We start from the raw sequence: 13,431 nt of genomic DNA on the forward strand, positions 1-13,431 counted from the left end.
GAAATCAGAAATTTTGGAAATTAATTTCGAAAAATATATAAAAATGCTTAAAAAATCGAAAAAAATAGTTTTTTTGATTGTAAATTGTCTAAATTGCGAGTTTTTTTCGATAAAAAATGAATTTAGACAAAATTAATCTTATTTTTATCAAAAAAACCAAATTATCACGGAAAAACCGTTTTTTTGGATTTATTTTTGATTTTATAAACTTTTTAAATGTTTTTCGTAATGTATTTTCTTGATTTTAGGTGTATTTTAATGAAAACATCGATTTAATTTTACTTAAATCGATTTTTTTATCAAAAGAAATCAGAAATTTTGGAAATTAATTTCGAAAAATATATAAAAATGCTTAAAAAATCGAAAAAATAGTTTTTTTGATTGTAAATTGTCTAAATTGCGAGTTTTTTTCGATAAAAAATGAATTTAGACAAAATTAATCTTATTTTTAATCAAAAAAAAACAAATTATCACGAAAAAAAACGTTTTTTTTGGATTTATTTTTGATTTTATAGACTTTTTAAATGTTTTTCGTAATGTATTTTCTTGATTTTAGGTGTATTTTAATGAAAACATCGATTTAATTTTACTTAAATCGATTTTTTTATCAAAAGAAATCAGAAATTTTGGAAATTAATTTCGAAAAATATATAAAAATGCTTAAAAAATCGAAAAAATAGTTTTTTTGATTGTAAATTGTCTAAATTGCGAGTTTTTTTCGATAAAAAATGAATTTAGACAAAATTAATCTTATTTTTAATCAAAAAAAAAAACAAATTATCACGAAAAAAACGTTTTTTTGGATTTATTTTTGATTTTATAGACTTTTTAAATGTTTTTCGTAATGTATTTTCTTGATTTTAGGTGTATTTTAATGAAAACATCGATTTAATTTTACTTAAATCGATTTTTTTATCAAAAGAAATCAGAAATTTTGGAAATTAATTTCGAAAAATATATAAAAATGCTTAAAAAATCGAAAAAATAGTTTTTTTGATTGTAAATTGTCTAAATTGCGAGTTTTTTTCGATAAAAAATGAATTTAGACAAAATTAATCTTATTTTTAATCAAAAAAAAACAAATTATCACGAAAAAAAACGTTTTTTTTGGATTTATTTTTGATTTTATAGACTTTTTAAATGTTTTTCGTGATGTTTTTTCTTGATTTTAGTTGTATTTTAATAAAAATATCCCACACACATATCCGACCATATGTTGTTGCTTTTTTCAATTATTAACGAAACAACTTCTTGCAAAACTAGTTTTATATAAAGCAAAAGTTATTACGAAAGAAATACCCGGACCAGTCGTTTCGATACGACATTTTTGTACACAAATTTTTGAAATCCCCCCAAAAATCGTTCAGCAACACGATCTACATCAAATAATTGTCCTATCCCGCTAAAAAGGACTTCGAACACAACAGTCCTGTCGATCTAAATGCGTGGTTAATAGTTTAAATCCCCCACAAACCATTTTTTTTTATTTGGGCCTTTGAATACCATTCCAAATCACCAATTTCTTGTCTATACGACGAAAATTAACCTCAAAATTGAGTAATAACATGACATAACCTCAATTGTACTAGTTTTATCTATTTGAGGTTATGTATCAACGTACAATAACGCTATTTTGTTATAAAAACGAAGATTCAAACGTCTAATCATCAATTGGATTAATCATTAAGTACATCGATGTATTACGAATGTTTCCTGGTATATTTTGATTTCAGTATGACATTCCGTTTATTTTTAGGTGTGTTCAGTTCCAAAGAACCGAGCGCGTTAGTCACCACATTCGTTCACCTTGAATTTTATTTAACACATTGTACAAATCAGTCGTTAATAATTTGTGTAATTAGTTGCAGGCTTTGTTACCCACAGTACTACCGTCAATTTGTTTAAATAAAAAAATCTCGAAGTTTCTAACCCAACTTATGTTTCCAATATGTCGATAAGTCGCTTCCGAATGTTGGAAGACTTTTTCTGCTACCCTGTACGCCGTATGAAATCACGGGAAAACATAAAACATTCTGTTCGTTGTTTCAACTAATCGCCCGTACTAATATTCGACATTCCGTTGTTCGTATCGTGCGCTGTTGCCTAGTTTGGCGTTTGTGTTTAATGAGCTATCAAGTTGGCCGAGAAACGCGAAGGTTACCTTTCGTATCGACTGTTAAAATCTTTTGAGATTGAAAAAGGATAATGGACGACGTATTGCTGTGATTCAAACGATTCGATTTAACCATTGTTTTCGTTTAGTAACTAAAAAGTTTTGGTATTAGTTTGTATTGGATTCGCGAATTTCACTGCGTGTTTTTTCGTTTTTTTTTTGCTTATTTATATATTGTTGATAATAAACTTGATGTTGTTTGAAAGATTTTTCGTCTAGCGACACAAAATATATTGAATTGTAATAAGTTTAATAAGTGAGGTTAATACTAGAGGGCGTTGTATATAAAGTTCCTTTTCGTGATGTATTTTCTTGATTTTAGTTGTATTTTGATAAAAATGTCGATTTAATTTTACTTAAATCGATTTTTTTATCAAGATAAATTGGAAATTTTGAAAATTCATTTCGAAAAATATATGAAAAGGCTTAAAAAATTGAAAAAAATAGTTTTTTTGGTCGTAAATTGTCTAAATTGGTAGTTTTTTTTTCGATAAAAAATGAATTTAGACAAAATTAATTTTATTTTTATAAAAAAAAATCAAATTATCACGGAAAAAAACGTTTTTTTTGGATTTATTTTTGATTTTATAGAATTTTTAAATGTTTTTCGTGATGTATTTTCCTGATTTTAGTTGTATTTTGATAGAAATATCGATTTAATTTTACCTAAATCGATTTTTTTATCAAAAGAAATCAGAAATTTTGGAAATTAATTTCGAAAAATATATAAAAATGCTTAAAAAATCGAAAAAATAGTTTTTTTGGTTGTAAATTGTCTTAATTGGGAGTTTTTTTCGATAAAAAATGAATTTAGACAAAATTAATCTTATTTTTATAAAAAAAAAACAAATTATCACGGAAAAACCGTTTTTTTTGGATTTATTTTTGATTTTATAGACTTTTTAAATGTTTTTCGTGAAGTATTTTTTTGATTTTAGTTGACTGTTAATAAAAACATCGATTTAATTTTACCTAAATCGATTTTTTTATCAAAAGAAATCAGAAATTTTGGAAATTAATTTCGAAAAATATATAAAAATGCTTAATAAATCGAAAAAAAATAGTTTTTTTTGGTTGTAAATTATTTAAATTGGGAGTTTTTTTCGATAAAAAATGAATTTAGACAAAATTAATCTTATTTTTATCAAAAAAAAACAAATTATCACGGAAAAAACCGTTTTTTTGGATTTATTTTTGATTTTATAGACTTTTTAAATGTTTTTCGTGAAGTATTTTTTTGATTTTAGTTGACTGTTAATAAAAACATCGATTTTATTTTATCTAAATCGATTTTTTTATCAAAAGAAATCAGAAATTTTGGAAATTAATTTCGAAAAATATATAAAAATGCTTAATAAATCGAAAAAAATAGTTTTTTTGGTTGTAAATTATTTAAATTGGGAGTTTTTTTCGATAAAAAATGAATTTAGACAAAATTAATCTTATTTTTATCAAAAAAAACAAATTATCACGGAAAAAACCGTTTTTTTGGATTTATTTTTGATTTTATAGACTTTTTAAATGTTTTTCGTGAAGTATTTTTTTGATTTTAGTTGACTGTTAATAAAAACATCGATTTTATTTTACCTAAATCAATTTTTTTATCAAAATAAATCAGAAATTTTGGAAATTAATCTCGAAAAATATATAAAATGCTTAAAAAATCGAAAAAAATAGTTTTTTTGGTTGTAAATTATTTAAATTGGGAGTTTTTTTCGATAAAAAATGAATTTAGACAAAATTATTTTATTTTTATCAAAAAAAAAACAAATTATCACGGAAAAACCGTTTTTTTGGATTTATTTTTGATTTTATAGACTTTTTAAATGTTTTTCGTGAAGTATTTTCTTGATTTTAGTTGTCTTTTAATGAAAACATCGATTTAATTTTACCTAAATCGATTTTTTCATCAAAATAAATCAGAAATTTTGAAAATTAATTTCGAAAAATATGCAAAAAGGCCTAAAAAGTCAAAAAAAACAATTTTTTCAGTTGTAAATTCATATGTCAGATGGCAGCCATATGCAAATTCATATAAAGTCCCTGTCAACTGTCAACAGTTTTCTCCTTTGAAAACGATCACGCAAATATCACGTGATTTACATAAAAAGAAAAATTTTGGGTTTCGTTTGCTAAAAATGCTCGTGGAGGATCCGGAGGAATTCTGCGCGGGATAAATTTGGTGTCATTCAATCGGAAAGCGCGTGTTAATTGGTGGAAACGCGTTTTCGTCGATTAAATAACGTTGAGGTGGACCTGGTGCAACTGGAAAGCTCCGTATTTAAAACAAAAATGATTAGCGGAATATTGATCGAGAAAGTTCAAGTTTTGGTAATTGAACAAGAAGATTTCGATACAAACGTCGTTTTTACACAATATTTTAATAAATTGGGGTTTAAAATAACTAAAATTACCGGACTATTACTATATAATCAATTTTACGATATATCTTTTCAATTCGCCCCGTATATGTTGTATTTTAAGTAACGAATCGGGTGTATGGATATAGAGGAATCAAAATGGCGGATTTCTAACTATCAGCATCATTGTTTTATACAAAAATTTCTTAATTAAAGTTTTAAAACCTTAAAAATAAAAAATAATAAAAGTTTGTTTGTTAAAAAATGGTTAGTTTGGTATTTAAATTAGTTTTTCTCACGATTTCTTTTTTGAAACAACGAAATTTCGATTACATTCTAACTAAATTACGATAAAAATCTGTTTGGTACCTACGGTGATGTTTAGATGAAGTAATTTGATTTTTTACCTAATTTCGTTTAGTTGTTATCCGATTTCGGGGGGAAAAGGGGGTTTTTACACTTGAGTAAATCACGCAAACACTAAACCACACTGGACCGGTTCTCGCGCAATTTTCTCTCGCAATAGTTTTGTTTCGTTTCGGCTTCGGATTCCGTGCACCAGGTTAACCTCCGACGGATCATTCTCCGTCGACGATGGCGCTCGATTCAGGTGGGGTCGATTCGTCGTCCGCGGACTATATCATACTAGGAATTCGAGAGAATGTGAATTGATGGAAATTTGAAAAAAAAATCGAATTTTTTATGTTTATTTTTCGAGAAATTATCGAAAAAAATAAATTATTACGGAAAAAACTAATTTTTTCGATTTTATAGATTTTGTTGAATGTTTTTCGTGATGTATTTTCTTGATTTTAGTTGTCTTTTAATAAAAACATCGATTTAATTTTACCTAAATCGATTATTTTATCAAAAGAAATCAGAAATTTTGGAAATTAATTTCGAAAAATATATAAAAATGCTTAAAAAATCGAAAAAAAATTGTTTTTTTGGTTGTAAATTATTTAAATTGGGAGTTTTTTTCGATAAAAAATGAATTTAGACAAAATTAATCTTATTTTTATCAAAAAAAAACAAATTATCACGGAAAAACCGTTTTTTTTCGATTTATTTTTGATTTTATAGACTTTTTAAATGTTTTTCGTGAAGTATTTTTTTGATTTTAGTTGACTGTTAATAAAAACATCGATTTTATTTTATCTAAATCGATTTTTTTATCAAAAGAAATCAGAAATTTTGGAAATTAATCTCGAAAAATATATAAAAATGCTTAAAAAATCGAAAAAAAATTGTTTTTTTGGTTGTAAATTATTTAAATTGGGAGTTTTTTTCGATAAAAAATGAATTTAGACAAAATTAATCTTATTTTTATCAAAAAAAAACAAATTATCACGGAAAAACCGTTTTTTTTGGATTTATTTTTGATTTTATAGACTTTTTAAATGTTTTTCGTGAAGTATTTTTTTGATTTTAGTTGACTGTTAATAAAAACATCGATTTTATTTTATCTAAATCGATTTTTTTATCAAAAGAAATCAGAAATTTTGGAAATTAATCTCGAAAAATATATAAAAATGCTTAAAAAATCGAAAAAAATTGTTTTTTTTGGTTGTAAATTATTTAAATTGGGAGTTTTTTTCGATAAAAAATGAATTTAGACAAAATTAATCTTATTTTTATCAAAAAAAAACAAATTATCACGGAAAAAACCGTTTTTTTGGATTTATTTTTGATTTTATAGACTTTTTAAATGTTTTTCGTGAAACATTTTCTTGATTTTAGTTGTCTTTTAATAAAAACATCGATTTAATTTTACCTAAATCGATTTTTTTATCAAAAGAAATCAGAAATTTTGGAAATTAATTTCGAAAAATATATAAAAATGCTTAAAAAATCGAAAAAAATAGTTTTTTTGGTTGTAAATTATTTAAATTGGGAGTTTTTTTCGATAAAAAATGAATTTAGACAAAATTAATCTTATTTTTATCAAAAAAACAAATTATCACGGAAAAACCGTTTTTTTAATTTATTTTTGATTTTATAGACTTTTTAAATGTTTTTCGTGAAACATTTTCTTGATTTTAGTTGTCTTTTAATAAAAACATCGATTTAATTTTACCTAAATCGATTTTTTTATCAAAAGAAATCAGAAATTTTGGAAATTAATTTCGAAAAATATATAAAAATGATTAAAAAATCGAAAAAATAGTTTTTTTGATTGTAAATTGTCTTAATTGGGAGTTTTTTTCGATAAAAAATGAATTTAGACAAAATTAATCTTATTTTTATCAAAAAAAAACAAATTATCACGGAAAAACCGTTTTTTTGGATTTATTTTTGATTTTATAGACTTTTTAAATGTTTTTCATGAAATATTTTCTTGATTTTAGTTGTCTTTTAATAAAAACATCGATTTAATTTTACCTAAATCGATTTTTTTATCAAAAGAAATCAGAAATTTTGGAAATTAATTTCGAAAAATATATAAAAATGCTTAAAAAATCGAAAAAAATAGTTTTTTTGGTTGTAAATTATTTAAATTGGGAGTTTTTTTCGATAAAAAATGAATTTAGACAAAATTAATCTTATTTTTATCAAAAAAACAAATTATCACGGAAAAACCGTTTTTTTAATTTATTTTTGATTTTATAGACTTTTTAAATGTTTTTCGTGAAACATTTTCTTGATTTTAGTTGTCTTTTAATAAAAACATCGATTTAATTTTACCTAAATCGATTTTTTTATCAAAAGAAATCAGAAATTTTAAAATTAATTTCGAAAAATATATAAAAATGCTTAAAAAATCGAAAAAATAGTTTTTTTGATTGTAAATTGTCTTAATTGGGAGTTTTTTTCGATAAAAAATGAATTTAGACAAAATTAATCTTATTTTTATCAAAAAAAAACAAATTATCACGGAAAAACCGTTTTTTTTGGATTTATTTTTGATTTTATAGACTTTTTAAATGTTTTTCATGAAATATTTTCTTGATTTTAGTTGTCTTTTAATAAAAACATCGATTTAATTTTACCTAAATCGATTTTTTTATCAAAAGAAATCAGAAATTTTGGAAATTAATTTCGAAAAACATAAAAAGACTTAAAAAATCGAAAAAAATAGTTTTTTTGGTTGTAAATTGATTTTTCAACAAAAAAAAATACAATTTGTTTAACTCGATAAAATTCATAGTTTACGAGATAAATAAATTTTTAAATTATTGTACATACCAAAAAAACCATTCGCCACAACGAAACATTCTTAAAAAAATTAATCATAAATTAAAAATACCCACAAAAATATTAAAAAACAATAAAAAACTCCTAATTAAACTGCATGCTGTTGATAAAACATCAAATAAAAACACTACCATCTAAAAATCCTGTAAACTGTAAAATTCAATCTATTTTCCAAAAAAAAAACCACGATAAAGTCCCGACCAAACACCGAGTGATTTTTTTAGCGAATTTGTTTCAAGAACGGCGTTTCCAAATTGACAAATCATCACAATTCATTCCAATCATCGACGTACCCTGTAGTGACCAAGAGATGGCGGTAATTGCTCGAAAAATATACAATATTTGTTGAATTTTTAAATACTCGATAGAAAACTTTTATTCGAAAGACTTTAGTCCGAATAATAGATTCAATTTTGGATGAGATCGATCCTTCGTTCTAAACACTTAAATTTTGAGTAGGATAGTTTCGACGAGACCGTACGATTTGAGGCGTCCAGCAGACTCGAGAAATTCTCGCGCGGTTGGAAATAAAAAACGAACCTCGTATATAAAATACGATTAATCCGTCGTCGACTGGTATAAATAAGTTTTGTTTCATGCCCCGTTGGATGCTGTTAAACGCCAAGTAATCGTCGATTTTCTAAAAACATATTTCTCGTGAATCGTTCGGATTTGATACGGAAAACTTGATGTGGTCGTACATTTGGATCGTCTAGACTCTATAATGTCTTTTCTACTAAAAAGAATGACTTGGTATTCATAATTTTGAGAAATATAATTATTATTTAGTCGTTCTTTGTGAAATTTCGTTAAAAACATCAAGAAATCGTAATATTGTACCATTTACATAAGACAAACGACGCAAAATATGGAAAATAGTCGTAAATACGTTCGGAAAAATATATTTTAAAAAATGTAAATCTTTCGAAACCGTTAAGAAGTTTAGGTAATATTAAAATTCCACCTACAACCGCCCACGATCGAAAACCATTATTGGAATAGCAAATACAGTGTGTGCTAGAATAAACTCGGACTTTTTGTGTATTGTCATCAAATCAAACGGGAAAAACGATTTTTTTGTGTGTGTAACTAACCTTAAATGATATATCTCTGAAATTTTGGTTCGCTATTTCAATTATTTTGGCCTGAGCGATTTTTTGAATAAGCTTTTGTTTTCCGTTAATATTCGACAGAGTTTGAAGCTTCGTATTTCCAATACCTTGACCCCAACCAAAATCTTGATTTTTTTAAAGATACAATCAACCTTCGACAATACTTTTTCAGAATTTCAGCGCAGTATTCGAATTATTTTGGCCTGAGCGATTTTTTGAACAAGCTTATGTTTTTCATTAATGTTCGAACGAGTTTGAAGCCACGTATCTCCAGAACCGTGACCCCAACCAAAATTTTGATTTTTCTCTTTATACAACTAATCTTTATCACTAATTCTCCAAAATGTTAGCGCAGTAATTCAAATATTTTGACCTGAGCGATTTTTCAAACAAACTTCTGTTTTTCATTAATATTCGAACGAGTTTGAAGCCACGTATCTCCAGAACCGTGACCCCAACCAAAATTTTGATTTTTCTCTTTATACAACTAATCTTTATCACTAATTCTCCAAAATGTTAGCGCAGTAATTCAAATATTTTGACCTGAGCGATTTTTCAAACAAACTTCTGTTTTTCATTAATATTCGAACGAGTTTGAAGCCACGTATCTCCAGAACCGTGACCCCAACCAAAATTTTGATTTTTCTCTTTATACAACTAATCTTTATCACTAATTCTCCAAAATGTTAGCGCAGTAATTCAAATATTTTGACCTGAGCGATTTTTCAAACAAACTTCTGTTTTTCATTAATGTTCGAACGAGTTTGAAGCCACGTATCTCCAGAACCGTGACCCCAACCAAAATTTTGATTTTTCTCTTTATACAACTAATCTTTATCACTAATTCTCCAAAATGTTAGCGCAGTAATTCAAATATTTTGACCTGAGCAATTTTTCAAACAAACTTCTGTTTTTCATTAATATTCGAACGAGTTTGAAGCCACGTATCTCCAGAACCGTGACCCCAACCAAAATTTTGATTTTTTTCTTCATAAAACTAATCTTTATCACTAATTCTCCAAAACTTCAGCGCAGTATTCCAAATATTTTGACCTGAGCGATTTTTTGAACAAGCTTTTGTTTCTCATCAATATTCGAACGAGTTTGAGGCTTTGTATCTCCGGAACCATAACCCCAATCACAAGTTTTGATTTTTTTTTAAACATAAAACTGATCTTCTGCATTATTTTTTCAAAATTTCAGCGCAGTAATTCGAATATTTTGCCTTGAGCGATTTTTTGAACAAGCTTTTGTTTCTCATTAATATTCGAACGAGTTTGAAGCTTCATATTTCTGATACCTTGACCCCAACCAAAATTTTGATTTTTTTCTTCATAAAACTAATCTTTATCACTAATTCTCCAAAATTTCAGCGCAGTATTTCAAATGTTTTGACTTGAGCGATTTTTCAAACAAGCTTACGTTTCTCATTAATATTCGAACAAGTTTGAAGCCGCGTATCTCCAAAACCGTGACCCTAACAAACATCCTGATTTTTTTGAAAATACAATCTACCTTCGACAATATCTCTTCAAAATTTCAGCTCAAAATTCCAATTATTTCGACCTGAGCGATTTTTCAAACGACCTTACGTTTCTCATTAATATTCGAACAAGTTTGAAGCCGCGTATCTCCAAAACCGTGACCCCAACAAACATCCTGATTTTTTTGAAGATACAATCAACCTTCGATAATATCTCTTCAAAATTTCAGCTCAAAATTCCAATTATTTCGACCTGAGCGATTTTTCAAACGACCTTACGTTTCTCATTAATATTCGAACAAGTTTGAAGCCGCGTATCTCCAAAACCGTGACCCCAACAAACATCCTGATTTTTTTGAAGATACAATCAACCTTCGACAATATCTCTTCAAAATTTCAGCTCAAAATTCCAATTATTTCGACCTGAGCGATTTTTCAAACGACCTTACGTTTCTCATTAATATTCGAACAAGTTTGAAGCCGCGTATCTCCAAAACCGTGACCCCAACAAACATCCTGATTTTTTTGAAGATACAATCAACCTTCGATAATATCTCTTCAAAATTTCAGCTCAAAATTCCAATTATTTCGACCTGAGCGATTTTTCAAACGACCTTACGTTTCTCATTAATATTCGAACAAGTTTGAAGCCGCGTATCTCCAAAACCGTGACCCCAACAAACATCCTGATTTTTTTGAAGATACAATCAACCTTCGATAATATCTCTTCAAAATTTCAGCTCAAAATTCCAATTATTTCGACCTGAGCGATTTTTCAAACGACCTTACGTTTCTCATTAATATTCGAACAAGTTTGAAGCCGCGTATCTCCAAAACCGTGACCCCAACAAACATCCTGATTTTTTTGAAGATACAATCAACCTTCGACAATATCTCTTCAAAATTTCAGCTCGAAATTCCAATTATTTCGACCTGAGCGATTTTTCAAACGACCTTACGTTTCTCATTAATATTTGAACAAGTTTGAAGCCGCGTATCTCCAAAACCGTGACCCCAACAAACATCCTGATTTTTTTGAAGATACAATCAACCTTCGACAATATCTCTTCAAAATTTCAGCTCAAAATTCCAATTATTTCGACCTGAGCGATTTTTCAAACGACCTTACGTTTCTCATTAATATTCGAACAAGTTTGAAGCCGCGTATCTCCAAAACCGTGACCCCAACAAACATCCTGATTTTTTTGAAGATACAATCAACCTTCGACAATATCTCTTCAAAATTTCAGCTCAAAATTCCAATTATTTCGACCTGAGCGATTTTTCAAACGACCTTACGTTTCTCATTAATATTCGAACAAGTTTGAAGCCGCGTATCTCCAAAACCGTGACCCCAACAAACATCCTGATTTTTTTGAAGATACAATCAACCTTCGACAATATCTCTTCAAAATTTCAGCTCAAAATTCCAATTATTTCGACCTGAGCGATTTTTCAAACGACCTTACGTTTCTCATTAATATTTGAACAAGTTTGAAGCCGCGTATCTCCAAAACCGTGACCCCAACAAACATCCTGATTTTTTTGAAAATACAATCAACCTTCGACAATATCTCTTCAAAATTTCAGCTCAAAATTCCAATTATTTCGACCTGAGCGATTTTTCAAACGACCTTACGTTTCTCATTAATATTCGAACAAGTTTGAAGCCGCGTATCTCCAAAACCGTGACCCCAACAAACATCCTGATTTTTTTGAAGATACAATCAACCTTCGACAATATCTCTTCAAAATTTCAGCTCAAAATTCCAATTATTTCGACCTGAGCGATTTTTCAAACGACCTTACGTTTCTCATTAATATTCGAACAAGTTTGAAGCCGCGTATCTCCAAAACCGTGACCCCAACAAACATCCTGATTTTTTTGAAGATACAATCAACCTTCGACAATATCTCTTCAAAATTTCAGCTCAAAATTCCAATTATTTCGACCTGAGCGATTTTTCAAACGACCTTACGTTTCTCATTAATATTTGAACAAGTTTGAAGCCGCGTATCTCCAAAACCGTGACCCCAACAAACATCCTGATTTTTTTGAAGATACAATCAACCTTCGACAATATCTCTTCAAAATTTCAGCTCAAAATTCCAATTATTTCGACCTGAGCGATTTTTCAAACGACCTTACGTTTCTCATTAATATTCGAACAAGTTTGAAGCCGCGTATCTCCAAAACCGTGACTCCAACAAACATCCTGATTTTTTTGAAGATACAATCAACCTTCGACAATATCTCTTCAAAATTTCAGCTCAAAATTCCAATTATTTCGACCTGAGCGATTTTTCAAACGACCTTACGTTTCTCATTAATATTCGAACAAGTTTGAAGCCGCGTATCTCCAAAACCGTGACCCCAACAAACATCCTGATTTTTTTGAAGATACAATCAACCTTCGACAATATCTCTTCAAAATTTCAGCTCAAAATTCCAATTATTTCGACCTGAGCGATTTTTCAAACAAGCTTACGTTTCTCATTAACATTCAAACGAGTTTAAACCTCTTATTTCCAATACTGCGGCCCCAACCAACGCGTCGTCGTGTGGGTATTTGAATTGATTGTTTCCACACCACGCATGAACCGTATTCGGTATGTCAAAGTCCAATACACTTTTAAGGCTAACAACAAGAAAATAAAAGTCATTCTTTAAAGTATTTACAGTATATTTAAGACAGTTTAAAAATTATCGCTTCTAGGTGGACAATTTTTCATTATTGTTATTTTCTAATTATAATATTTGCTAAAGAATTATAAAAATTTTATTTATCGAACAATATATAATGTACTCAATGATATTCGCAACGTCAATATTAATTATTTGCAAAAAATAACGTAGTTTGTACCTCAAGGACAATCATTAATATTTATTGGACTGGATGCAGTTGGAATACGTAAATATCTACTAGACGTCGATGGATTCGAATAATTCTTCATCGCTGACGTTTTCTTTTTCATCATTATTCATTAATTTAGATAAAACTTCGAATAGAACAAGTAAATTCAGAAAATTAAAAATTAAAGTCAATACAAAATCATCGAAATGACACTGTCAACTGTCAAAATTGAAGTGGTTACTCCAGAGCACCC

General features: G+C 27.7%; 1 protein-coding gene across 1 annotated transcript in view; it reads right to left on the reverse strand.

Annotated features, from left to right (window-relative positions):
- Positions 1-5,079, reverse strand: part of LOC130445388 (uncharacterized) — a 31,164-nt gene extending 26,085 nt beyond the window's left edge. The window contains exon 1 of the mRNA XM_056780982.1: positions 4,941-5,079. The gene's annotated coding sequence lies outside the window, so the exon portion shown is untranslated. The remainder of the gene's footprint in view (positions 1-4,940) is intronic.
- Positions 5,080-13,431: the final 8,352 nt, after the last annotated feature.

The sequence above is a fragment of the Diorhabda sublineata genome, chromosome 6 (assembly GCF_026230105.1).
Source record: "Diorhabda sublineata isolate icDioSubl1.1 chromosome 6, icDioSubl1.1, whole genome shotgun sequence".
Classification (NCBI taxonomy): domain Eukaryota; kingdom Metazoa; phylum Arthropoda; class Insecta; order Coleoptera; family Chrysomelidae; genus Diorhabda; species Diorhabda sublineata.